The 26,957-nt window shown below is 38.0% G+C and overlaps 4 long non-coding RNA genes across 14 annotated transcripts in view; 2 read left to right on the top strand and 2 right to left on the bottom strand.

Annotated features, from left to right (window-relative positions):
• The window catches only part of LOC136261332 (uncharacterized), a 31,210-nt gene extending 15,685 nt beyond the window's left edge, over window positions 1-15,525 (top strand). The window contains exons 2-3 of the long non-coding RNA XR_010703862.1: window positions 14,484-14,624; window positions 15,418-15,525. This is a non-coding gene — a long non-coding RNA (uncharacterized lncRNA). The remainder of the gene's footprint in view (window positions 1-14,483; window positions 14,625-15,417) is intronic.
• A 1,110-nt stretch (window positions 15,526-16,635) lies between these two features.
• On the bottom strand, window positions 16,636-17,222 carry LOC136262353 (uncharacterized). Its single transcript, XR_010704181.1, has 3 exons — window positions 17,140-17,222; window positions 16,919-17,082; window positions 16,636-16,867 (listed from the first exon to the last, which is right to left on the bottom strand). It is a non-coding gene; the product is annotated as an uncharacterized lncRNA (long non-coding RNA).
• Window positions 17,223-18,363: 1,141 nt separating this feature from the next.
• Window positions 18,364-23,174, top strand: LOC136260767 (uncharacterized). 6 transcript variants are annotated; one of them, XR_010703669.1, is made up of 7 exons: window positions 18,364-18,765; window positions 18,911-19,012; window positions 19,073-19,223; window positions 19,290-20,379; window positions 21,388-21,525; window positions 22,653-22,721; window positions 22,780-23,174. It is a non-coding gene; the product is annotated as an uncharacterized lncRNA (long non-coding RNA). The 6 variants fall into 6 exon arrangements; XR_010703672.1 differs by having other exon boundaries at window positions 19,073-19,499; window positions 19,894-20,379; XR_010703671.1 differs by having other exon boundaries at window positions 19,073-20,010; window positions 20,315-20,379.
• Window positions 23,175-25,885: 2,711 nt separating this feature from the next.
• LOC136261246 (uncharacterized) overlaps window positions 25,886-26,957 on the bottom strand; it is a 4,587-nt gene continuing 3,515 nt past the window's right edge. For all 6 annotated transcript variants that reach the window (XR_010703815.1, XR_010703813.1, XR_010703814.1 and 3 more), the window contains one exon: window positions 25,886-26,166. This is a non-coding gene — a long non-coding RNA (uncharacterized lncRNA). The remainder of the gene's footprint in view (window positions 26,167-26,957) is intronic.

Genomic DNA, 26,957 nt, shown 5'->3' with positions numbered 1-26,957 from the left:
ACATACAGTAGTAGCTCATGTGAAAACAACATGTACAATATCATATTTACCCAGTTCAGCTCAAAGGTTTCTTGGCAGAGCCATCGTTGGGTGTAGGACAGTAGTAGAAAGTTTTAAAGGACTCTGGTTCACCATTGACAAAATGTCAGCTATATGTACACCCTTGCCCGGTGCTGCTGAAATAGAAGCTCCCTTGGACAGAATGAGCCGAGAAGATGTTGGTGTCCACTCCAGCCCCAAACTGCTTTGTCAAAACTGAAGAGTCTTTTCCTCATATTGTCAAAGGCAACGCCACACAAAGCCTTTTGTTCCCTGGGAATGCTCCAAAGAAGCACTCCTTCAGTGGTGCCCTCACTCTCCTTTTCTTCATGAGGCTGGGAATCTTAAAGAAGACCTATTCTGGCTGCTACAACCTGTATCGTAGGTCTAGGGTCTTTAGCTCCGAAGTTCAAATTGTCAACACCAAAGCTATTAGGAGGGCTAATGCTCCCGCCTGTAGTTTGAGGTAGTTGGTGTACTTTGTTATGTAATAATATTACTTGGTAATATTATTACCAAGTAATATTATTATATAACAAAGTACATCAACTAACTACCTCAAACTACCTACCTTTGTTATGTAATAATATTACTTGGTAATCTTATTAATATTATTACTATTACTTGGTAATATTATTACCTCATTATTATTGTTATTATTATTACCTCATTACCTGGTTATGTAATATTATTACTTGATATTATCACTTGGGTATGTAATTTTTTTTTCTCTCATTGCTTTTATTTAGTATGTATGCATTGAGCTAGATCTTCAAAAACATTTAATAACTCAAGGATGCGATTACATACGATCTTGAAATTTGGCTCATTTGTAGTATTGCTTGACCCGCTAAAAATATTTCAAAATCTTTTTGTTCAAATGTCTGACATAATATTCAAATGTTTCACCATAAATTTCCTATGATGAAGCCATAAAAGTGTGATGACCATTACAGCCCTTTCCCGAACTTGTAATGGAGCCAAACTGTATATGTCTTTTGTTGACACCTTTGCTGTTACCCCTCCCTAATCATCTGGTTGGCTGAAATGTTAACTCTGTTGAAAAAAAAATATTTTAGCTGTTTTTCAGGATCCAGCTCAACTTATACAAACTATAGTAACAGATTATGTCTTTATCAAAAGCAACTACCATCCCTCTGTGTGTGGGATGATCAAAGTACCATGCTGGGTGATAACTACCTTATCATCCCAGTGGGAATAAACCTTGAAACTAGCCATGTTACTTGAGTAGGGAGAGGCAGACTGGGTAAGATAGATACATTGTACTGGTACATAACACATTACCTTACTAATGCACTATTGCCAACACTGAGCAGCATACAGCACCATACAGATATGGGTCTTAGTACGCGAGTACTTAAACTTAAGAAAGTACTTGTAAAGTTACTGTTAATTATCCCAATGTTATACCAAGTTCTTTGCTAAGTACTTGAGTAATTATAAGTATTGTTTTTGTAGGTTAGAGACCAAGCACATGGATTTTAAAAGCGAAGCCAAGATTTTTAAAGCACGAAATTCCAAGGGTGTGGTCGTTGAAGAGCTAAAGAGAAATCAAAGCTAGTGTCGTATCACTGCTTCCTGAAGACAGACACTAGTGAAGATAATCGTGTTGACAAGGAAACTGACCAGTTGCTGCCATTGCACGTGCCATGGTGCCACAGCAGTGTGAAGAACAGGTGCATTAATAAAACAGTTTGAAGACATGGTTTGAGTGATTACGATGGCAATGAGATGTCACAAGTTGTTGGCTTATTAGGTAGTTGTGGCACAACAGTAGTATATGAAAGACCAGACACAGTTTCGCGTACAGACCACACCCACATTATAGATGATGTAAAATAACCATTCTACAAAGAAGCTTACCCATCTAGGTCTTTGGTAAAGTCCATCTTGCAGTGGGCAAAGTCACCCAAGCCAACACAAGTTTAACCACTCCATTCATGCCTAAAGCAATTTGATTATGGGAGGTACCACTTAATGTTGTTTGTCAGGATGAACAGTGAGGTCCAGCAATATCACGGAAAATTCTCCTATCTGTTTATAGGCATCTATTAAACAGTAGAACCCTGCAATTGTGATACATGCTTGCATGGGAGAGCATAGCAAACCAATGATTGAAAGTGAGATTTGCAATACCTGAGGTCTTTCTGCTAGCAAATTTTTAACCAGTTAAGAACCTGCCGGCTAGCAGGTCTTTTAGTGGATTTTAAGACCTCATTATCTCCCAAAGATCAAAGCATTTTATGAATACCATTTTCTAAGTACTTTTAAATATTGTTGCATACTTTATACATACTTGCTATAATGAAATAAGGAAAAACAACAGAATAATTTAATGAAATTCTGCACCATGCTTGTGACATGTTTGTTACTGGATTTTTTCCCATTTGTTAGTCACTGTATTGTAGCCGGAATAATTAATGTTATCCAGTTAAGAAAAAAGTGCCTGATGGGCAACGACATGATTCCTTATTAGTTTTTGGTAAGATCTTTTTATCCTATGTACATCATCTGCAGGTCCAGTTGGGTGATTATTTAACACTGATTTTTTATTTAGACAATTAAGAATGCTATAGACTAACAGATGAAATACAGTATTTAAACAAGTACTAGCTAATGCTTATTCACCATGATGGCTCTGTGGACTAAAGCATTAGATTTATGCTTTTTACTTACAAAGAACATCCCTATTGTGGCTTTGAACAGCTTATAATGACAAGCCAAAGTTTCCTGCACACTACCATCGTGGTTTGTAGGAAATGGATACTTACATTAGTAGAATTTACTTACAGTGGAACCTCTCTTAACAAACTTCCTGAACTGAAGACACAATAGAAAAAACCTCCATAATAAGGACAAAATTTTGGTCCCAACAAGTCTGGTTAATACATTTTTACCTCTGAAAGAGGAAAACCTCTATATTACAGCAAAACATGGCCAAAAATACTGGGTCCCAAAATGTCTGCAATTGAGAGGTTCCACTGTACACTAGTCCTTGAAATAAAATGGACAGTTTACTGCCTGTGCTCTTAAAACAGTTCTGTTTATGTATCGCGTCATGATAAAATTTGACACAGTAGCTATGGTCACTGGTGACAGAATTGGTGTATCCTTTAGTGGTGCCAGTGTTATTGCAGCGAATACATCTTCTTAGAATTACTTTTAAATTTTTTTTAATGCATGGGCTTGACAAATCACAAAAGCAGCAACTATTCTTAGGTGTGTGGTCCACAACATGCAGAGTGATGTTTTATTAAAACCTGCCACCAACAACCAGACTAACAAATTACTGAATCCTTACTCCTTGTTTCTTTCTTTTTTTTAACAACACTTGTAGTAACATAGTAACTACTATGATTACTTTCCTAGCACAAAAAACTGGTAAGCAAAGACCCATTGCCACCATATATTTCAAATTACCATTTTGCATAAACAAACAATTACTGTGTTGTTCTGCAATCATTTATAATGGGCTAATATGTCATTTTGATACTGTTGATTACTATTATATACTCTTTCTTTTACCTATAAAGGCTTGGGGCATGGAAGTTCTGCTAACAACCTAGCTAGAGACTTAAACGCATTTATTTTCAGATAATCATGATCCAATATTTTGACATGTGCAATCTTCAAATCTGGCCACAGCATTAGTAATTGTGAAGGTTGAAGAGTGCTGGTGTTTTCAAATCAATAACCAATAAACGCCAAATTCACAATGGAAGCTGTTGGAATTTCTGTTGTTCATTATCAACTAGTTATTTCAGTTGAGATACAAGCTGTCGATAAGTTTTGCTTCTCTCAAGGCAGTCCATTGTCCAGTACATGGTTTATCTGACAGGTTGGGATTATCATATTTGTAGTCAGTTTTGGTAATTTGTATGTGGTAAAAATAGAGTGTACTATAAAAGACTAATGCCTAATGGGACTAAGGTCCATGTGTTGTCACACAAAGACTAAGTTACTGTGCTATTCGCTGCTGCTTGTTTTGTGCAAATTGGAGCCAAAGTTGTTCATTAGGCACAATTGCAATTTTTATACCTGGTTTGTGTGCTAATCGAGGTGATAATCAATGATCGTGGCCCTGCTATAAGCAGCAAAGCTGATCCACATGTTGTTACCTGGCACTACGGATCTGGAGACAGTACATCCATATGTTTATTCAATTTCCATAGGGTTTTGCACAACAGTGCTTCATTGTTATTACGTACTCTGTTTAAAACATTATTTGTTACAAACACAGGTTTATTAAATCCCTCTTTGAATCCACCAGTCTTGCATGAGGTTTATGCACAAGTATTCGGTATCATCTAGTAGTATTGTAGAAATAAGTTGATTGGCAATATGAGAGTAAGAATAAAAATATTTTATGGTAACTGCTTGTGGGAAAGCCTTGTTGGTATATATACAGTTAGGTCATTTCTTAGCAGTTTTTTGATACTACAAGTGATGAGATAAGAGGAAGTCTACCTGATTGGCTAGAAGTTTTGCTTAGCAGAGTATAAAAATGCTAATATTAACACAGTAGTAATACAAGTTGTAAAGTGTTGATAGTGACCTGATAAGTGATGGATAATTACTTGGCAGTTTTACTAGTTGCTAGTAGTATACTAGTTGCTAGTAGTATACTAGTTGTAGCACAAGCTGGTACTACTTGTGGTGATAATCTTGTTGCAGTAACAGGAAAGTCTTGCAAAGAAATCTACCAGCTAAACCTGTCAACACGTGGTAAATCTGGCTACTACACAATACAACCAGACTCAAAGGAGGATACAGTTGTATACTGTGACATGGAGCTAGAATGCGGAGGAGAGAAAGGTTGGATGAGGATAGCCAGTGTAGATGCTGGGAATGATAGCTGTCCGAGTGAATGGGAAAGGATCACTAGTCCAGCTGCAGCCTGTAGACCCCCTAGTCACAAAGCTGGATGTTATTCTACTAATTTTTCCACTGATGGTGTTCCATACAACAAAGTGTGTGGAATGGTGATAGGTTACCAGAAGGGATCTACTAATGGATTTGCCGCTCTTCACTATCCCTCCAGTTCTATTAATGGTCCATATCTAGATGGTGTCTCTATAACTTATGGTACTCCAAGAAAGCACATTTGGTCTTATGCTATAGGCAACACAGATAAGACCGATAACAGACCAAATGGGTATCATACTAATTGTCCATGTTCTCAGTTTCCAGGTCGATCACCACCATCGTTTGTTGGTGATCACTACTATTGTGAGTCAGGAAAGTTACAGAAGGGTAACCCACCACCCTACACTGATGATCCTGTATGGGACGGACAAGGCTGCTCTAGTGAAAACAGTTGTTGCTCTAACCCCAGTCTACCGTGGTTTTACCGTCAGATACCAATAGCCACTAGCAAGAACATTGAGACAAGGATATGTCGAGATGAGGGCTCTGGCATTGAAGATATTCTGATTAAAGAAATTCAACTCTATGTGCAGTAACTAGTTGAATTGGTAACTGCCATAAAGGACTTCTGTAGTAGGACTGACATTTATTGTTTTGCTAGCTGTACTATTGATTTTTGCAACTACATGTATAACAGTTTGATTATGAATAATCTGAAAATGCTTGTTGAATGTACGATCACATACGTCTCCAAAATCCTGATGTATTGTGCTTAATTTGCACTGTACGTGCACATATTTTTCTCAGGGTTAGGTCACCTGGATTATCAGGTCACGTAATGTCTGAGTTATCTGTTGTATATGGATTGGGATCTTATGTAATGATATGAGGTTGATCATACTTGACAATGTGGATGGCAATGATGTACATTATGATCACAGAAATTTTAGAGCTGGTGAATTAATTTTATGTGGTGTTTTATATATTAAGAGTGGAATGAGCATAGTATAGTCTTTCATCGGGGACAAGCGTCAGCCCAAAGAATAAAAACTGGTGGATGAGACTAGCCGAGTTGAAGTTTGAAAACAGTTTCTAATTGTGAGCAGTCAGTTGGATTTAAGAAATATATAGCGCTGTCTGTAAGCTTACAAGTAACACCTATTTGTTATCGTTAATGTGTAGAGCAAGCGTGAAAGTATATAGTGTGTACGCATTGAGCTGAATCCTCAAAAACATTTAATAACTCATGGATGCAAGTACATACGATCTTGAAATTTCACATTCTTGTAGTACTGCTTGACCCGCTAAAACTATTTCAAAACCTTTGCATTCAAAAGTCTGACATAACATTTATGGCCAATGAATTTCACCATACATTTCCTATGGGAAAGCCACAAAAGTGCAGTGTCCATTGTAGTCTTTTCCCGAACTTGTAATGAAGCCAAACTTTACGTCTCTGTTGTTGACACCTTTGCTGTCACCATGAATCATCTAGTTGGCTGAAATGTTTACTCTCTTGAGAAAAAATCCATTTTAATTTTTAGCTGCTTAAAAACATACATATAACCTGTGATACTGTATTGTAAACATATTTGCTCTTGTAGATTGTTGACTGCTGCCAGGGCCACCCAGGGGGGGGGGGGGGGGGGGGGGGGGGTGGCAAGCTTATAAATAAGGAGATATGGTTGGTGAGGGGTAGCTATTGTCATTGTCAGCATGTAATGACCTTTTTCTTTTGGTCTTCGACTTACAGCTTGGGTGAAGTTGCGATTCAGAGTGGAAACCTCCTTGCCCCTGGGGCCTCACTTTAACTCTTTGCCCTGGGCCCCTTAATTTCTGTGCACGGCCCTGACTGCTGCCAATAGTGTACTCAAATTATACACGTGCCTCCATGTTTGTCACACCCTTAAATCTTGTAACAGTGCCCTCACTTAACTTGGTGTGACAATACAGGATATCTTCAGGTTAATAAATTGTGTAGAACCAAAGTGTGATATTATATAGACTAAATATTTTTGGGCTATAAATTTTTGCTGTGGCTGATTTGTTGTGACCACAATACATTATAAGGTAATCTGATCAATTACTAATTACTGAATTCCACAATCAGTAATTTCAAGGCAGTGTGTAAGTAGCCAACCTGCCCTACACAAGTAGAGTACATCCATTACCCATCCCATAATGGACCAAATTTTTGGAAGGCTCGGGCAAAACAGCCATTAGCCTGAATTGTGTACTGTTTTGTGTGTATTATGTATAGTGTGTCTATACATAGTGTGTGTATTTAGTATGTGTACATACAATTGTGTTAGTATTATTACCGGTAAAGGCACTGCCTGTATACCGTGTTGTGTTATTTCATTTTATTACTTTATTATGTAAAGGTTATGGCATCACTTAGTTAACCACCAAGTTAGTTGGGTTCGTGAAACACAAGTCCTTTTCTTCTGGAGGTCTACTAGAGCTATATCTCAGTGTGCAGGTGTATTTAATATAACAACTTGTCTATATGTTGATATGTATGTATGTGTAATATAAAGGCAAAATTGTGTTCTATTATTGTGCTCTAAATTGCGTTCTTTGTGTTTGGTTGCATACAAACCAAGTACTATATGTCTAGGTATATAGTCCAAAACTTTTTGGAACTTTTTAAATAACCATGTATACAGTGGAACACACTTGCATGGAGGCTATCATTTAATAGTGGGGGTAACATATTGGGTATCTCCTTACAATGCATGGTCTCCCCAACATTGTCTATGGTTCCATTGTTGATTTACTGATACAAGTTATTAACTTTTCTACTGTGTGTGGTGACTTGTATTGTTTGCAGGGCTATGGGTACCAGATGCAAGAAGTGCTGGCTTGACACCAGCTAATGAACAGCTTCATAAGGGCGAAGTGAACTACCTCCTGATGAATAAATATACGAAGATGCTAATGATATGATGGGATTAGACTGAGGGACTTTGTTAAATTGGCCAAAGAAATATGTACCATATTTTTTAGTCTTTTATGCTGCCTTGCTGTACACATTGTGTTAATGCTAATACATTCATGATACTTTGTACTTGTGTGAGTGCAGATATCTAACAACAGTGTAAATGTACTTGTGTTTTATATCAACTATCGTCTGAAAAGTGAAGTATCCATTTTGCTTCATTGTCAGCTATGTTCAACCCGTTAAACAGCAGTACGAATCAAGAACTGTTCAAAAAGTACCTCTGCAATCAAAATAGCCACTATGAAAAATACGGATGATTTCCGTTATGAAGGGAAGCCATCACATGCTAGCTACTACCAAATCAACACTTCGCTGTCAGCAAAGATGAATGGGACACAAAAAAGGACACTGGTAAGTCCATGAAGAATGTATTGTATGTACTGTGGTATGCCAAAAGGCACCTCTCGGGCCAAAGTGATGCTGAACAGTGAAAAAATAAAGCCCGTAGCTTTAGCCATTATTGAGTTACACTTGTCTGAAGGCATCAGGCAGTCAGTCAGTCGGTAGAAAATTCCGTTAAATAATTAAAAATCTGTAAAAACTTGTTGAAAACGTTTTGGGTCGATCTGAAAGCTTGTCTGGGCTTAATTTTACCTAACCATTACTGCCTCATCGTCGTCAGAGGTTGGTTTTTGGGTGATGTTATTTCGTGGGCCATGCCTACTCCTTTGTGGTCCCTACTATACAGTACTATCGTACTGTATGATTACAAAAAAATTGGTTTTACTAATTTAACAATCACAGAAGTTTATGCTGGAGGATAGTTTTAGCAACTTCACAAAAATTTGGACCTCATAATTACTCACTATACAGTATGCAAAAATTAGATTCAGACTTTTGAGTCTATGCCCTTTATCTAAAATTTGTACAGATGAGCTTTACAGGAGTGCCACATACTGTAGAGTCTGATTGTCAGACACATCCACTTTTTATAATCATATTGTACTAGATGTACCTGTGCAAAATGTGCTTATTACTAAAACCATTGTTGTGTACCATTTGTGAATACTGTGGTAGTAGTAGTAGTAGTAGTGGTAGTTGAAAGACATTAACACTGACTAGCTGTAAATGCATTAAGGTGGTAGCATTTCAGTGCTATATAGTAAAGAAACATTAGCTCTGGTTTATAAAAATTCAATATCTGTTGAATAGCTTCGATGCAAATTGTAATAATTTCATTCCACTACTACCTGTATAGCTCTACTCCTTTAGGTGTGAGGGGTACGTAAGCAAATGATAAAATTATGAAGCCATTTATGTAACTTTTAGACAAAGCTGCTGATAGTGGCCAATATTATTCTAAGAAAATGTAGTCACAACAAACATACTGACACCACTCCTGGATATACACATTATGTTTGTAGTTAACAGGAATTGGATTGTGCAACTATGTGACCAGCTGTTTCCAGGGATGGGTACTTTAAATTTTCATAACTTCAGTGATTAAAAGTATGGACCTTTATCAGTTGAAATCAAGTCATATATTCACACTTCAGTTAATCTATTAAGAAAGGTTCCTCTTTGTTGAGCTGGTAAGATGCCAAATACTTTTTGTGCAAAAGGTGAATTGGTTCATACTTTGAAGTCTATAGGAAACCATGTACTGGACAATGGACTGCCTGAAGAGAAGCAAACTTATCAACAGCTTATATCTCAACTGGAAAAACTAGTTGATAACAAACAGCAGAAATTCCAACAACGTCCATTATGAATCTGGCTATTGATTTGAAACACTGGTATTGTTCGACCTTCACAATTAATAATGCTGAAGCCTGACTTGAAGATTACAGATGCCAAAATATTGGATCGTAATTATCTGAAAGTATTATGCACTTGTAAACTAACTTATTTTATTTTTATTTATTATAGCTTTACAGCACAAGTGCTGAAGGTCTGTAGGACACCTGGTCCTACAACCTGCTCAAAGACATTTGCTACATAAGGTGTGTTTGAAAAGTTGCAGGAAGGAGAAAAAATCCATGACTGGACCTAGGTAGCCTCGAACCTGCAGCCATTTGATTTACGCTTGAACGTTTACAGGAGCGGTCAGGATGTTTTCTCCTTGTTATTTTCATGTAATTATATCCATAGGAATTCTAGAGAGTGACTCATTATCTCTAAGTACCCCAAGTAGAACCAAATGGACACTAGTTAATTTATTAAAGCTTTACAGCACAAGTGCTGAAGGTCTGTAGGACACCTGGTCCTACAGCCTGCTCAAAGACATTAACACATGTGTCACTTGATAAGAATCATACTGGAATAGTATGAATGTAACACTGAGACAGGATGGGAAGGGCCTTGGGCAGTGTTACATTCACTCATCTCATGCTCAGACCCATCTATACGTCAAAGCTCAGAATCGTCTATAAGCATACAGCAGGATATAATACGAAATTTCATTGCTGAACATACAGTAGTAGCTCATGTGAAAACAACATGTACAATATCATATTTACCCAGTTCAGCTCAAAGGTTTCTTGGCAGAGCCATCGTTGGGTGTAGGACAGTAGTAGAAAGTTTTAAAGGACTCTGGTTCACCATTGACAAAATGTCAGCTATATGTACACCCTTGCCCGGTGCTGCTGAAATAGAAGCTCCCTTGGACAGAATGAGCCGAGAAGATGTTGGTGTCCACTCCAGCCCCAAACTGCTTTGTCAAAACTGAAGAGTCTTTTCCTCATATTGTCAAAGGCAACGCCACACAAAGCCTTTTGTTCCCTGGGAATGCTCCAAAGAAGCACTCCTTCAGTGGTGCCCTCACTCTCCTTTTCTTCATGAGGCTGGGAATCTTAAAGAAGACCTATTCTGGCTGCTACAACCTGTATCGTAGGTCTAGGGTCTTTAGCTCCGAAGTTCAAATTGTCAACACCAAAGCTATTAGGAGGGCTAATGCTCCCTCCTGTAGTTTGAGGTAGTTGGTGTACTTTGTTATGTAATAATATTACTTGGTAATATTATTACCAAGTAATATTATTATATAACAAAGTACATCAACTAACTACCTCAAACTACCTACCTTTGTTATGTAATAATATTACTTGGTAATCTTATTAATATTATTACTATTACTTGGTAATATTATTACCTCATTATTATTGTTATTATTATTACCTCATTACCTGGTTATGTAATATTATTACTTGATATTATCACTTGGGTATGTAATTTAATATTTACAGCCAATCAAAAGTTTCACCATACATTTCCTATGATGAAGCCATAAAAGTGTGATGACCATTACAGCCCTTTCCCGAACTTGTAATGGAGCCAAACTGTATATGTCTTTTGTTGACACCTTTGCTGTTACCCCTCCCTAATCATCTGGTTGGCTGAAATGTTAACTAAATATTTTTAGCTGTTTTTCAGGATCCAGCTCAACTTATACAAACTATAGTAACAGATTATGTCTTTTTCAAAAGTAACTAACATCCCTGTGTGTGTGGGATGATCAAAGTACCATGCTGGGTGATAACTACCTTATCATCCCAGTGGGAATAAAACTTGAAACTAGCCATGTTACTTGAGCAGGGAAAGGCAGACTGGGTAAGATAGATACATTGTACTGGTACATAACACATTACCTTACTAATGCACTATTGCCAACACTGAGCAGCATACAGCACCATACAGACATGGGTCTTAGTACGCGAGTACTTATACTTAAGAAAGTACTTGTAAAGTTACTGTTAATTATCCCAATGTTATACTAAGTTCTTTGCTAAGTACTTGAGTAATTATAAGTATTGTTTTTGTAGGTTAGAGACCAAGCACATGGATCTTAAAAGCGAAGCCAAGATTTTTAAAGCACGAAATTCCAAGGGTATGGTCTCTAACCAACTTTGAGGGTGTTTTATGTGTGCATGGAGCCATTGGGTTTCATGTCATTTTAAAATCGTCACACAGTCTTAACATGAGTGCATGAGGAAGACTGAACATGTTTTCGTTGAAGAGCTAAAGAGAAATCAAAGCTAGTGTCGTATCACTGCTTCCTGAAGACAGACACTAGTGAAGATAATCATGTTGACAAGGAAACTGACCAGTTGCTGCCATTGCACGTGCCATGGTGCCACAGCAGTGTGAAGAACAGTTGCATTAATAAAACAGTTTGAAGACATGGTTTGAGTGATTACGATGGCAATGAGATGTCACAAGTTGTTGGCTTATTAGGTAGTTGTGGCACAGCAGTAGTATATGAAAGACCAGACATAGTTTCGTGTACAGACCACACCCACATTATAGATGATGTAAAATAACCATTCTACAAAGAAGCTTACCCATCTAGGTCTCATTGTAAAGTCCATCTTGCAGTGGGCAAAGTCACCCAAGCCAACACAAGTTTAACCACTCCATTCATGCCTAAAGCAATTCGATTATGGGAGGTACCACTTAATGTTGTTTGTCAGGATGAACAGTGAGGTCCAGCAATATCACGGAAAATTCTGTTTAGTGCCTATCTGTTTATAGGTATCTATTAAACAGTAGAACCCTGCAATTGTGATACATGCTTGCATGGGAGAGCATAGCAAACCAATGATTGAAAGTGAGATTTGCAATACCTGAGGTCTTTCTGCTAGCAAATTTTTAACCAGTTAAGAACCTGCCGGCTAGCAGGTCTTTTAGTAGTGGATTTTAAAGACCTCATTATCTCCCCAAGATCAAAGCATTTTATGAATACCATTTTCTAAGTACTTTTAAATATTGTTGATCCGTGTATTTTGGGGCCATTCTCAAACCTAATAACCAAAACCGAAAGGTAATAGGCGCTTCGCGCGCTGCGCGCGCGAAGCGCCTATTACCTTTCGGTTTTGGTTACTATGCATAAGGCAATTGGAATTCGCGAATTCTTATGACCTAACTGATTATGTCCTAAAGTTCCTGTTGATCCCAAGACTGAAAGAAATGCTTACAAGCTATAGTGGTTTGTTATTTTGATGTAGATTTATTATTTGCGAGTGTAATGGATGTTAACTTATTCTAAATAATACCCGCCATTGGTGTGATCGTTTTGGCCGTTTACCGTCCACCGCCCGCATGTTGCTGTCAGTACTAGAATATTCCATTATTCCGTATTCTTCCACGTTTTCCTTGCATATTGTGTAGGCTTAGAAAAACGATCTTGTATTAGCTAAAGGGTGCCAAGTGAGGTATCGAGTCGATAGGATGGGAATCAGAATGGCCTTTCTTATACCTATATAGGCTAAAGAGTAATACGCTAGTTAGCTAAAGCTGCTTCTCCTGTACGTTGTTTTGTGTAATCGATCTGGTTTCAGTATTACTGTTTCCCCATAGATAATATACTATCTATAGTATGGTTTTCCTTAAAGACTATTAGCTATATCAGGGATGAGGGGTGCCAGGGAGAGAATGTTGTTACACAATTGTTACCCTGTGTATCCACTCATGTCCTTAAAGAAAGGACAACTTTCAAGTGAGAAGTTCATACACTATTCCACCTGTCCAAAGCAGTGACCTGGCCAAGAAATGTTGACCGGTTCCACCATACCGGAGTCTTCCCCATGCTTGTGCAAGGGATGCAGAGGCAGTTTACAGAATCAATACCTCGCAGGGGTGTGCTGGAAGGGGTGCCATAGAATGGTAGAAGAAGGATAAGTCATTTAGACAGACACACAACTTTGTTCACTCTGGTGGCGTATCTAGACCAATTGGTTTGGTAGGGCATCCTGTGCCTGCTGCCAAAGGAAACCCCACTGATCTAGGAGAGTATGCCCTCTGAATGACTTTCTTTTCAATTAGAAGCCTAGCTGTATAAAAGACCGTCGCTTTCTGTGTAACTGCATGCGGTACTTGTCCGCTGTTGTATTAGAGTACATGTATCTCAATTTTACATACAAACACCGGCCCATCCCTTGGCATGCCACTGGTTCACTTAGACATGAATGTGCATTACCAATTTTGCACATTATAAAGAACAATAGTAAGCAAGAACATCAACCAGTATGTCAGTGCATAGTAATTATGATAACACAGATATTTTTAGTGCAGTGGGACCTCCGTTATCTGAAACCTAATGTTTTCAGGAAGTCATAAAAGTGTTCAGATAAGTGAATTATTCAGATAACTAAAGGCCTATATACTGTACGTAGCTCTATTTAAATATTCTAATAGAACATACAGCTGTACTCAAAATACTCTAATAGAACAGTCATTCCCAATGTCCAATAAACAAGGGTACGGATAAATATATGAGGCTGTACTGTAATTGTTAATTTCTGTAGATAATATTTGACCGAGTATTCAACATGCACAAAGTGGAACCAGAAATGACTGTTCAATTAGAGTGTTTCACGTGTTGAAGGAAGCTCTGCATAGAAACATAATGGGCTGTTTCAATTAAAAGAAATGGTTTATGTGAACATTTTTTATTATTGCCTGAAAACACTGGATAACCAAGTGTCTACTGTACGCAGCAGCTGAGTAGTCTTCTTTGTATGTTAACGTGCAAGGTTTTGTGTGTAGGCATATGTGCGTGCATGTGGGGTAACCTTTAATTCAGAGAAGGACTTAATGGACTAAGTTTTATTATTCACAGGTATGAGAAGTGGAACAGTCAAGAAATACCTACTGTATGCTGCTGCCACAGAATAACTTCAGTTCCACCAGCAAGATTTGATCGTCGCTGTACATATAAGCATGTTGTCTCATGTAGTTGAAGTGACATCAGCACAGAGAGGTTTGTTTTGTGTATGTGTGCATGCATGTTTGTGTGGTGTGGGACATCAAGGTCAATGCAAGTGGTAAATACCCGGCGGAGATAATTTAGTGCATACTGTGTAGTAGAGATGTACCAATCTAACATTTCTGAACTGATTCAAAAACATTTATTACCGATCTTACGTCAATGTTAAATGTGCTGGAATTTGCAGCATGTAGGTGGCTAGTTCCTAGGAATACTCTCAAACTTGTCTAATGGCCAAAATGTTATATAGAATGATCACAGGAGTCAGTGCCAATGGTAGTGCAGCCTCAATTACCCAACCCAGATGATAAGCCACCACAAATATTGCATCCTCCCACTAAGATTTGGCTCTGTGCTTGAATGGTTGTAGGCTTGGTGTTTTTCAAGTGTTTTAATATATTTCATGCATGTAGTAGCATTTTGTATTTCATTTTTATCTGACATAGTTCACAAGAGTTGAAGGGTAAGTGCACTAAATAGAAATGCTTACTCGCATGCGTAATTATATGGCTTCTTGTAGTTTTAACAAAGAAAATGATAGCACTTTAGCCCTATTACAGTACTGATTATTAAGTTAAGAGCATTATAGTTAATGAAAGATTAAGTCCAGTAGTATACTTAAAGACATGGCCATTAGGAAGATTGGAGTCGAATCGGTGTTTTCTACAAAATATCGGTTCTATCGATTGTGCTCAGTTTTTCCATATCAGTACCGATCCGATACTAGACTGGTAGATCAGTACAACACTACTGTGTAGTAAAGCTGATATAATTGCTTCCATTATAGAGCTGACACGTATTGAGAGGTGTTTGTAATGACATGAAGTAGATCACATGCAGAGGTGATGCCACAAGTGTTTCCCTGACTAGAAACTACTGATGGTAGCAGGTGAGCAATAATCAACAGCTGATCAACACTATAAAATTATTGTATATACCAGCTTAGCTTGTTGTAATAATCATGCTATCCACATACGGTACTTCATGCTTCATGTAATGTGCGAAAGAATAGAGCTGGACAGTGCATATGCGTTATCCTTAAAACCACAGTGTACATAATTTGTATTGACAATTTTGGATCGATATAACTGCTGTATTCTGCAGATCAGGCGTGATTTGCTCCAATAGAGCACTTAAATACTCTAATATAACAGTCAGTTACTCTGGTATAGTATTCACACTGAAAACTTGACCATATAAAATACCATCATAGTTATACTTTCCATTCATCATGAAATATAATCCTACATGTGTGCGTTCGTGCGTGCGTGCGTGCGTGCGTGCGTGCATGTGTGTGTGTGTGTGTATGTATGTGAAGCAAATGCCAACTTACTTCCAATGTGTTAAACACAGAGTGAGATTGAACTTCAGGTGCTGACATCTTTACTTTTAAGGGTGACATGGTGCGGGGTATATGTACTAATCCTGCCTGTAGGAGAATGGAAGGGCATGACCATAATTATATGTATACGGCATGAGTTTTTGCTTTTAGATTATTTTTTCCGCTTGTCTATAGTGTCACTCACACGTTATAGTGTATTATAGTAATATTAAAACTTACCCTTTGCAATGACAAGCAGCAAGTTTCAGTTACACGTCTGAGGTCACATGGCACAGTACACGGGAACAATCCAAAGAAGGTTAGTGATCATGTGATGCTGGCCATGTGATTTCCTGTCACCCCTAGGTGGCACGGATGCTTGACACATTTTGGATGCTGTGTACTAATATTGACAGTGCTACGTGTCCCAAAACGTTTCTAGTAATTATTCTCTTGGCAATATTATTTTGTGCACTATGAAACATGATTTTCATATGTTTTATTGTTTGTACATGTGACCGGATTTGCAAATAGGGATCTTCCACACACATCCAATTTACGAACTTGGACACCAACATGGCTTAGTGGCTGGAGAAAATGTTAGGTTTTAAACACTAAGTTATGATGTTCCAAGTTCATAGAATTGGATGTGTGTGGAAGATCCCTTTTTGCAAATCTGGTCACATATATTTATTGATAAAAGTAATACAAGTCATGCATAATCATATAATTGTGAAAATTTTGGGTTACAATCATTCACAAAAAGTACATCATCCTGTATGTAGAGTATTTCCAGTCCATTCAGTGTTATCAGTCCTTCCAGTTGGCTGACTGTACCAACTCCTCCAGCCTCCAGTCTGTTTAGTTTCTCTTGAGTGACTACTATTCATCAAATGGTTCCAATCCATCCCCAAAACTAGGTCAACAACATGCAGTAATAGAACACCCACCCCAAACTTTACCACACCTAATAATTTTTCTGTTACTTTTCCATCAAATTGTACCCATGGTTTAAGTCCAAAAGATCTGACTACAGAGAAAGAACAATGCTAAAAATTAATAATGAATACCTTGAGATATGTAGTATCAGACTTGGATCTGAACCAGCTCTCTACAAGATTTGTTGTGAAACTATAATGTAGCTATACATCACAACAACAAAAAATGCTCTACTCAGCTTACCATGGCCAATTATTAGTTTTGGAGCTTTCCCCACTGCAACCTACTGAGGACTTGTTGGATGTTATAGACCACTGAAATGAGCTGATAGTATTCTATTGTTCCTGGAATATCACGTGGCAGGAAGCAAATAAATAGAATACAAATTAAAGTGGTTTATTGACAGGGTTGTTGTGCTGGTGCTGCAGTCCGCTGTAACATGGGACCAGAGGCATGGCAGCAAAGCTGCGGGAGTTCATCTGTTCCAAACTACTACGTTGAAGGCTGAGCAACAGTCTACCTTGAAATCTCAACTCTAGAGTAGATCCAACACAGAGCAGCCCACACTGTAACAAATACATGTGATCCCACTGTAATTTCATGGACCATGCAGCTGGACTGGGAATCACTTGAAAATAGATGAACAAATTTAACCTGTTTTGTTTGAAGTGAAGCATGTGGAATGTTACACTTAAGAAATCCTAGGATTCTTAGGTGGTATGTAATTAATGTGAGTGTTCCATTTCCGGTCTGACTAGATACATTGAAATTATACACACATCTTGGTCCAAATCACATTTGCCTGGTGGCTATGGGCATGGTTTCACATGCATAGCTAGGCTTATAATTGAGATTTCGTTGATCTTGGAGTTTTGGCATTTGGCCTGATTCAAGGCTAGCAGTCAGACACATCCTTGAATTTGTGCAACAGAAAAAATCAATTCACTATTGAATACAGCATTAGTCCACTGCACCGGCTGTTAATAACTCCATACATACAATTCGCAGAATATAGCCCCTTTGCGATCTGCCAAAATATTTGCTCCTCTCACACTGCACAAAATTCTTCAAGTTTTAATTCAGCTGGCTCTTTCCTGTTACCGGTGTCTTCCTGCTTGCTTTATTTGTACACTGACATATGACTTGAAAAGCCGGCCCAGACTGTTTTCTAAAGTCAAAATGAGCAAACCAGCTCAGATAAAGTGCCCTTCTTGGTATATCCGTAGATGAACCAAGGATGAACATCACTGATACAGCTCATCCCACAATTAATACTTCGTTACTAAAGAACCCACAATCGATCCTTTAATTCTTTTTATCTTATGTAAGTTATGTTTAATCACCCACTGGAGGTGCCACTGATAACTCGTAAGGGCAGTTTCAGCAATGGTAAGTTGCAAGCTTCAATTTGAGAAAGCGTTCAGTTCCGTAGTTTAGTCCATCATTCCGTTCCGTTCCGTTCCGTATAATAGCAACCTGATATCGTTACTAAATAGACCATTATGGTATATGGTCACATTACGTTATTTTGACCAATACGGTCTATGTTACTCACATGGTAGGTTACGAGGTTTTACTAGACCAGGCGAGTCTAGGTTTCTTCCTCTCTGGTTTAGTCGAGGCATGCGAGGTGAGCTTTGAGGGCACTCGGGGGACGGTACTCTTTCTACTTTGAAGCAGAGCGTATTTCTATGACCATGGCGTGGGTTGATTGCACAGAGGTTAGTTGTAGGGCTGATTATCACGTGTGGCCTTCATCCATAGATATACAGGTTACTCTTTTTAATATTGTGGGGCTACCTCTTCTTTCAGACGTTTGTTCCCATGGGTCTATGTCAAGGGCTGCTTTCCTGGTCATCAGACAGTTGATTGGAAGTAAGCTATTTCATGTGTCAGTGCACACACCATGGTTGTATTCTGGGTTCAAATATAGTAGTAGCCTGGGCATCTGCAACCTGAAGTGTTGTCCATTTTGTGTACGTACTGATGTACATCCATCCATTTAGCAAGTGTATTGCAGGTCTTAAGTGGTAATGCGTGAGAGTCAGGTGGGACTTTGAATGCCAACATCTTCACCTCTGAGATAAGCAGTGCTGGTACCACCACAGGAAGATTGCCTACAGTGACCCATTGAGTATACACATGGATAGTGCATGTCCCTGTAACTACGTAATTAATACAGCTTGTACATGCCAAAAGCACCAGCCTGGTAATAGGGAGGCAATGTTTCTCCAGTATTAATACCCAGTTGTTGTTGTGCAAGAAACTGTTCTCACATTGTCACCTTTAAGTGGGGGGCTGCATAGTGTCAACTGAGGAAGCATCCAGAAGAGGTTGGTCACCATGGCATTTGATTACATAACCAAACGTTTTTCCATGTGTTAAACCTTGTGTAACAGATAGGAAAGCAATGTGAGAAAACCCGTAAGGTCCCTGGGACACACTAGTATGGATGTGCGATAGAGGAGGTGTCAATGTTCAATTAGTTCAACATGTGGTTCAACATTTGTTTGAGGTCATTAGATGAATCAAAATTTCTAGGTATTTTGAATTCTGAGTCTACAACATTCCTGTAGACATATTGACTAGATTGAAGCTTATGTATGTAGGTTGGTCTGACTGTAATACTTTTTTTATAAGTGTTATTTGTTTTTATGATACCTAACAGAGTCTGTGTCATGTGGTGTAATTGGAGTTTGCCATAATCTTTCTCTAATTGTATATATACATTGTACATGTACGAATGTAGTTGTAGTAATATGTATGGCAGTGTGTGTGTGTGTGTGTGTGTGTGTGTGTGTGTGTGTGTGTGTGTGTGTGTGTGTGTGTGTGTGTGTGTGTGTGTGTGTGTGTGTACATGCGTGTGTGATCTAAAAACCAGACGACACTACGGTGTACTTACTGTGACAATGCGAGGAGTACTGGCTTAAGATTATGATTGTGGCTTTAGTGTGTGTTTGGATAATTGTATGGGTGTGTACTATCTTAAAAATGTAATAACAGATGCAGCTTTGCGACGGTACTTAGCAAGTACCAGAAGCCCATAAGCACCCCAAGGAGCAAAGCAGTGTTTCAAGCGAATCGGTGTGCACATATCAATGTTTGTGCCTTGCGGCCCCTGTAAGTATGACTGTGCAAATCAGTGTTTCTGTTATTAGATATAGCTATTTAACGTATGTCAGTGTGTATAACTGTTGGCCAATTGTATAATTCTTACTGTGTATGTTTCAATATTAAAAAGCTATTTTCCTAACATAGCCACCCAGTTAATAAAAAATCAGGAGTTTTGTCCCTATTTTGAGTAGGCGTGTCAGAGGTGCTAGCTATGTAAGTTTGAACTCCGTCTAATTTAGCTTTATCCTTTTTGTATTATGCAATTTAGTTTTTTTATCCATTTTGTATTATGCAATGATTTGACATATAGAAACAACTGCTACCATGCGTTGGACATGATGGATCTATGATTGCATCAAGCACCAAAATTCTTATGTGAGTTATGTCAATAGTTGCATGTATGTGATGTGTTGTATACCTTGATGAGTCATACTGTATAGAGGAAAACTTTGGCAGGGGTAAACTCAGGCAAATAGCAAGCTAAATTACATTTAGCGAAATAAAGTTTGGCAAATTTAAGCTCAATATGTTTAGCTATAAAGATGCTAATCTGAGGTGCTACGAGTAATTTGCAGGTTAAACGCTGTAGCAAATCACCAAATACACCAAAGTTTTTCCCTGCCAAAGTTTCCCTCTGTACAGTGTTTGCTGGGGAGCAGGGTCATGTTTATATGTGTAGACGCATACACTAGAATGCTTGTCTGACAGTGTCCGTAGCAACTGCTTAGCAACTTTAAAAGGGAGTAGACAGCACAATTACCATTACAGACATTGTAAAATATGCTGCAAGCAGTCATTTTATAATGCTATACTGTAGTATGTACATACAATCTATAGTATTGAATTGTAGTTGAACAAAACTATTTTGTAAACACACATATGTACTTCTGTAAAGAATTGCAGTGTGGGTGCGTACGTGCATGTGTGTGTGTGTGGGTGTGTCAGTGTGTCTGTGTGTCTGTGTCAGTGTGTGTGTGTCAGTGTCAGTGTGTGGGTGTGTGTGTCAGTGTCAGTGTGTCAGTGTCTGTGTGTGTATTAGAACTGAAAATGTTGATCGACTCAGTGTACGTAGTGGACATCCAATGTTTTGTTCTGTTCAAACACTTGGCTCCCATGCATGTGTAGTATGGATAGAACCCTACACACATTTACATCGAGTTATGTGTCCATTTGTCATATTTTTCACCACTGACTGGATTGTAAAATGTGTTAAAAGCCAATCATGCCTGACATGATCTGGTCTTACATACGTGCTTTGTGAACTAAACTATTAAATGTTTTCCTACTGTGTCCACTGCATTTTCTATCTCTGTTAATGTTTAGACACTTGTAAATACATTTCTGTGAAGTAATTTTTAATACTACTTTATTTTATTTATTTAGGTAAGACAGCACCAGCCAGTGAATGACTGCTTTTCACCCCAGCTATGTTCTGGTACAATTTATACCTGGTTTAGCTGGGTGCTGTGAGTGGCTAGGGCAATGGGAGTGAAAATCATGCTCAAAGAAACAACAGTAGCGGTGAGTCCCCCACATTTTGTAAGGTGTATTGTGTCACAATAATTTGTGAGCGACTAAGTGATAAAGTGAACATGACATTTTGAATGTCTGTTTGCAGTAGGTGTACATCATATCAATGATACGGATTGGCTAACCAATCAGTAATTTATATGCCTCCTTTTTGCTACATAGCTACAGTGGAATGTTTCTATTGTGGACACTTTGGTACCCAGAATTTTGAGATAAAACTGTAGAGGAAAGACTGGCCTATTTTTCTATTGTGTCCTTAATTTGGAGAGTTTGTAAGAGTGGTTTTTAGGCAGCAACGTATATTTGATAATCCGTTTAGCTACCATTTAGGTTGTATCATAGTAAGTGTGTATATACATACAGCTGTATCAGAGTTGAAACTGGGTCACTACTGCTGACCTGGACGACCCACTGATCTGAACTGACCCAGATATTATCCGGTTTTAAACCAAGGTGTACATCAAGAGCAATAGTTTGGGTGCTCCACTAGCTAGGGTAGGTAAGTTAATTCACGATTGGTTAGTGGTCACGTAAGTGTACAGATGATAAAACACAGGTAGGTGTGGCTTAGTGCATGCCTGCAGACTTCAACAGACCTTTCTGAAAATGAGTGTGGCTCCAGGTATGTCTACAGACATTCCCATGCATTCCCTATAAGTAGGCATGGTTAAGTATGAAACTGGACTGCGGCAAGGGTGGATTAGAGTATGACGCAGAAATACATTTTATCAATGGATTAGTGAGTGTGGCTCCACGTAATCATACAGGCAGCAACGGACATGGCCTTGTGCATACCAACACACCTTACTGATAAATAGATGTGGTTCCATGTATGCCTACTACAGACGATAAAACACAATCCCAATAAGTGGGCATGGCTGGCAAGTCAACACATACGTACCCTTCCACAATGTCAAGCCATATAAGTGGGTCAGACCTGGTTCACCCCGACAAAATATGGCCTGACCCAGTTTCAACCCTGAAATTTATTGTGACCTGGAAATATTTTCTTAGTAACGGTCATGGCAACAGTTGCTAAGCGATTGTTGTTAGTGATCACCAATCCATATCATTTTATCAATTGTGCTGTTATTTGAATTATTTCCATTACCTTACAGTTGTGCATGTCAGTAACAAACCGATCATGATACTTGAAGCTTGCAGAAGTTATCGATGAATTATTATTGGTAAGTTGATACAATTACACTGACTTTGGTATCTTGTGATTGTATGTATATTCTATAGGAAGAGACTAGCGTACTCAATTAAAATAGAGAACAATGTCTCATTTTACAACACTTGTACCATCATTTATTAAATTTTCATCATGTATGTAAAATTGTCAGATATATATATATAATTTTTAGCTCACTAAGGTTAACAGATGTGCGTATGTGTCTGTTTTCACTCTACTTTTTATCTAATAGTAGACAGAAACCTGAATAACAACATAATCGTAACCGGCTGCATGCCAGACAGTTATTTGAGAGTTAATGCAATCAGTGTATATATGCTTCATTTAATACATACTTAAGAATTGGTATATATCAAGAATATAATTATTTTGTAATTTATCATAATGTACTATGTACTGTTCTATATTATACGTATATATATTGTGAATAATGAGTTAAATCTCATCTTATTAATCAGCTGCGGTGAATGTATTAGAGCAGATAATGTAGGCCATTTTTCACAAAGACACATTTAATCCATGTACTGTGATGTCAGTGTCAATGGCCAATTTAGTGTCAGGTGACCTGATCACACAAAGGTTTCACTGTATGTATTATTAGAGTAGTATATGGGTATGTTTATTATGAATAAAGAGCAGTTATTTAAATTAAGCCCATTTTTATTACATGGCCACACTGTTTTTAATTCATGTGAGTAGCTGTATAGTTAGAATATATAATTAATTACACATATACACGTATAATATATTTCTGCTGACTATATACTGAACTGAAAGAAGAATATCTTTCTCACAATGTGCAAGTGGTATTCATGCAGTCACTTCATTTAGTAATGGGACCAAACTCTTGTACAACACATATTACTGTACATGTAATTTAACACAAAGTAGGCTAGCCAATTATTATTATATGGCAATATGTTCTCACTAGTAGTGTGGCAGCATAATACCGTACAGCGTAATAATTTAATGGTGGAAAACTTTTCCTCATCAAAGCTCACATGACTGGTTAATTATAATACTGAAGTCAGTGCATTCGTCAAAATTTTCCTTGACAATAATGAATTCGTCAAAAGTTCCCTCGTCAAGTTATTACGCTGTACGGTAGTGTGGCAGCATAATAGTGTAGTAGTGATATTAAATTTTTAAACCCAAACTGCATGCACTCCTCAAGGTACAACTTCACCCTCACAACATCTATCATATATTCATTTCCTTGACAAAAATGAACCTACTGTGTACATCAGCTTCTGATAACCTAACATTCTCAGATGCAATGGTAATAATACTTTATAACCTATGATCAATATACATGGAGGACTTGAACTTACTCTTCAGTTGAACTTTATTTTCATTTTTAAGGTACTTGAGTCTCATGATCACATATTTACAAGACGACCTGTATACAATGTTTGACATTATTCCTTCCATGGTATTTGTATGCTAGCATCTATTATAATTAAAATGATGACACAGGTTCTTGAAAAGGCCACATATAATATCACAGATGCGTAACTAAATTCTGAATTTCTGGAGCTGTTTCTACTTTGAGCTAAGAACTGACATCACTGGATGGTGTTGTTGATCTTGAATTCATCTATGCACTCGTAAGGTGACATATCATAAGATGTGTCCATTACATAAATAGTCACACTTATTCAATTGTGATACTGTACATCACAAGTCATATATCTTGCAAGCCAATTGTGTAGTACATTGTCCTGTCAAGAGTCAGTTTCTATCACCAGATCACCAAAACAGCCGTATCCTACTTGCAAGTGGTGTGATGTGTTTTACTTGTTAGTGTGCATTCTATTAGATTAATTTTTATTTCTTAATGGACCAGACTTCACAGAAGATTGTGAGTGATTATTATTATGAATCCACAGTCTACATACACAAGTACAGTTTTACAATTTAAGGGGGAAACAACTGAGAGGTAGTGAAATGTCATGTAATGTTATATTGGTGCGACTATTTGAGATGTATGCTTATAATTATATAACCAGTGTACAGGTGTATGCATAATAGGTAATATTACAGATAGTGAAGGCCAGTTGACCACCTGTTGACTCATATGCATAAATAACCTGACTAGCTCATAGCAGTTTGAACTTCTCTTTTTACAGAATCCTAACCATTTACACAATACTGTATACATCATCAGTTGCAGGAATCATTAATTTTGGTGATTTCGTTACATGATAATATTTAGTAACATTAGCACTTAGGAATCAGAATCAGTCTTACTTTTGATGAACACACCTAATTTCATATATAAATTCACCAAATTCAATTCTATCATCAAATTCAAGCTGTCCATGAAGTCATCACCCTTAAAATTTTGAAAAAGTCCTTAATATATTAACAAAAGCCCCAATTGATTTAGACCATGGCTTCATAAGAGGTTACACGCTATGCATTATCACCCAAATCCTCATGACTGTTCTGACAATTTTACATACCAGCATACTGGCTGAAGGCAATCCCACAACCATCTTTAGGCTTGGCCTTTTCTCTACATGACTTTGTCATTGCCCTTCGCCTGTGGTAGGGTGTCCCTCTGTTTCCTTTGTCACCACTTTGCACTTGCTTATATACCATTGATCAGTTTGGTGACCATCTCCTTGGTTGTTCACATCTCCCAATGCATATCCAATGTCAGTTACTGTATTACATCATGCTCTACTCCAAGACCACCCTGGTGTTCTCTGGGAGCAAGGTATTGCCTCTTCTGACCATTCTCATCCTGGGGATATTTATCACCCAGATTTCTCTCTAGGTCATCCAGCTTACTTCGATCCGCTGCTTCTAAGGCTGGGGTGGCTGCTGCTGCCGGTTAGGATCCACTATTTAGAAACTGTGATTAATCTTTTATTCCCAATTTGTGAGTCATTTGGTGTTTGGTCACCTTTTACCTTATCCACTCTATCCACTATATCACTGTTAAAATGACTTGTTTTGAAAGTTGGCTAGGAAACAATTGCTGCAATGCATATCTGTTACTCGTTGGAAATATAGTGCCAGAATGATTCTAAGGCACTATGCTTTGTGTCGAGAGGATGGCATAGACTTTGGTTAAGTTTTTTAATTACTGCCTGTAAGTAGCTAAGTTACTTTTAGTTGCTTGTAAGTAGTTTAGTTCTTGTACATAGGTTGATTTTATTTGTAACATGTATCAAAATAATACAAGTATTATAGCATTAGAGTGTGCAAATTTTACATACATGACGAAAATGTAATAAATGATGGTATAAGTGTTGTAAAATGAGACATTGTCCTTTATACAGTAATTGAGTACGCTAGTCTCTTCCTATAGAATATACATACAACCACAAGATACCAAAGTCAGTGTAATTGTATCAACTTAATAATAATTCATCGATAACTTCTGCAAGCTTCAAGTATCATGATCGGTTTGTTACTGACATGCACAACTGTAAGGTAATGGAAATAATTTAAATAACAGCAAAATTGATAAAATGATATGGATTGGTGATCACTAACAACAATCGCTTAGCAAATGTTGCCATGACCGTTACTAAGAAAATATTTCCAGGTCACAATAAATTTCAGGGTTGAAACTGGGTCAGGCCATATTTTGTCGGGGTGAACCAGGTCTGACCCACTTATATGGCTTGACATTGTGGAAGGGTACGTATGTGTTGACTTGCCAGCCATGCCCACTTATTGGGATTGTGCTTTATCGTCTGTAGTAGGCATACATGGAACCACATCTATTTATCAGTAAGGTGTGTTGGTATGCACAAGGCCATGTCCGTTGCTGCCTGTATGATTACGTGGAGCCACACTCACTAATCCATTGATAAAATGTATTTCTGCGTCATACTCTAATCCACCCTTGCCGCAGTCCAGTTTCATACTTAACCATGCCTACTTATAGGGAATGCATGGGAATGTCTGTAGATATACCTGGAGCCACACTCATTTTCAGAAAGGTCTGTTGAAGTCTGCAGGCATGCACTAAGCCACACCTACCTGTGTTTTATCATCTGTACACTTACGTGACCACTAACCAATCGTGAATTAACTTACCTACCCTAGCTAGTGGAGCACCCAAACTATTGCTCTTGATGTACACCTTGGTTTAAAACCGGATAATATCTGGGTCAGTTCAGATCAGTGGGTCGTCCAGGTCAGCAGTAGTGACCCAGTTTCAACTCTGATACAGCTGTATGTATATACACACTTACTATGATACAACCTA

Source organism: Dysidea avara, chromosome 7, assembly GCF_963678975.1.
Source record: "Dysidea avara chromosome 7, odDysAvar1.4, whole genome shotgun sequence".
NCBI classification, from domain to species: domain Eukaryota; kingdom Metazoa; phylum Porifera; class Demospongiae; order Dictyoceratida; family Dysideidae; genus Dysidea; species Dysidea avara.
This window is presented reverse-complemented; position numbering and strand designations above follow the sequence as displayed.